General features: G+C 39.8%; 1 protein-coding gene across 1 annotated transcript in view; it reads left to right on the top strand.

The window, feature by feature from the left end:
* Positions 1–1,978, top strand: part of AGBL2 (ATP/GTP binding protein-like 2) — a 49,135-nt gene that overhangs the window by 15,295 nt on the left and 31,862 nt on the right. The gene's annotated exons all lie outside the window — the stretch shown is intronic.

The raw sequence follows: 1,978 nt of genomic DNA, 5'->3' as shown, positions 1-1,978 counted from the left end.
AACTACTCCCCCATTTTTGTTACAAAATTTCTACCTTTACAATTGTGACAGTCACAGTTAGTCATGATAACAATTACTTAGTATTGAATCATAAGAATCTTATTCCCATGTCTTTTAACCAGATCCATAGGCAAGATAATGGTATATTTTCTTGTAGCCACTCACAAATTACTGATATTCGTGTTGTTGCGAGATTGGATGATTGTATATGTTATAGTACTTACCAGAGTTGCCCTTTGTTCCTGCATATGTCTCAGTGTCTTCCTTTGCCTTCATCACATTTTACTGACTTCCCCACTAGAATTAACACGTCTGCTATCTAGTGATTCTCCTTCCTTCTCTCTCCTATCAAAGAGTTTCTTTGTGTAAACCCAATCTCAGTTTTTTGTAATAGTCTCATACAATATTTGTCCTTTTGTGATTATTTCACTCAGCATAATGTCCTCCAGATTCACCCATTTGTAAGCTATTTCATGAATTCATCATTATTATGTATCATTGTGTAGTATTCCATTGTATGTGTGTACCAGTTTGTTTACCCATTCATCTATTGATAGACATTTAGATTTTTGTTCCTACAAATAATGCCACATTGAACATGCATATGTCTATTTGTTACAGCTCTTATTTCTCTAGGGTATGTACCTAGGAGTGGAAATGCTAGAGCACATGGTATTCCTGTTTTTAATTTTTTAAGGATGTACCATACTGTTTTCCATAATGGTTGCAACATTTTATTAATTGTAGGGTCACTATGAGTCGGAACCGACTTCACGGCACGTAACCACCACCACCACCACCACCACCAGCAGCTATATATATATGGAGTCCTGGTGTGGCTCTGTGAGTTAATGTGCTGGACTGCAAGGTCAGTTTGAACCACAAGGTGGCGATTCAAGCTCACAAGTCTGTCCTCGGAAACCCTATACAGTGTTGCTATGAGTAGGACCGGACTTAACAATAACCAGCTGTATATAAGACTTCCAGTTTCCCCACAACCTCACCGTTATTGCCAGGGTGAGATGGTATCTCATTGTAGTTTTGATTTGCATCTCTAATGGCTAATGACTGTGATCATCTCTTCAAGTGTTTGTTAGCCACCTGAATGTCTTCTTAGGTAAAGTGCCTGTTCATGTTCTTTGTCCAATTTTGGATTTTATTGTTGCCTTTTTGGTTTTGAGATATTTCTGTTTTCTATAAATTTTGGTGACTAGTCCCTTGTCATTACCAAAAATTTTTTTCCGGTCTGTAGTTTTCTTTTGATTAAATCTTTGGGTGAGCATAAGTATTTTATTTTTAGTAAGTCCCAGTCATAAATCCTCTACAGGATCATTATGAGTCAGAATCAATTCGACAGCACTTGACAACAACAAAAGTTATCTAATTTATCTGCTGTGTGTGTGTTTGTTTTAGGAGCTCTGGTAGCGTAGTGGTTACAAATCGGGCTGCTAACCTCAAGGTCGGCAGTTCAAAACTACCAATGGTTCCGTGGGAGAAAGATAAGGCGGTCTACTCCCATAAAGATTTACAGCCTCAGAAACCCTATGTAGGGTCACTATGAGTCAGAACCAACTCCACGGTACTTAACAACAACAACAGCATAGACAAGATGAAAACTATTCAGTGGGAACTCTTTCTTTTCCCGCACACTCTCAAACTAAACTCCCCCTTGAAACCTTGTAAGCCAGTCACTTCGTGCCTTTATCAGCCCCTTCATTTTAGGTAGCCAGTGTCTAAGTTGCCCGTCCCTATCTACCCTGTGTACAGAGGGGATAGCATCAATACTTGATATGAAGGCTCCTTCCCTCATTGTTAGTATTTAGTGTCACTAACTGATGAGGACAAGGAGCTCTGGTAGCGTAGTGGTTACGAATCGGGCTGCGAACCTAAAGGTCAGTGGTTCGAAACTACCAGCTGCTCCGCGGGAGAAAGATGAGGCTTTCTACTCCCGTAAGGATTTACACCCTCGGAAACCCTG

This window comes from Chrysochloris asiatica, unplaced genomic scaffold (genome assembly GCF_000296735.1).
Source record: "Chrysochloris asiatica unplaced genomic scaffold, ChrAsi1.0 scaffold00075, whole genome shotgun sequence".
Lineage (NCBI taxonomy): Eukaryota > Metazoa > Chordata > Mammalia > Afrosoricida > Chrysochloridae > Chrysochloris > Chrysochloris asiatica.
This window is presented reverse-complemented; position numbering and strand designations above follow the sequence as displayed.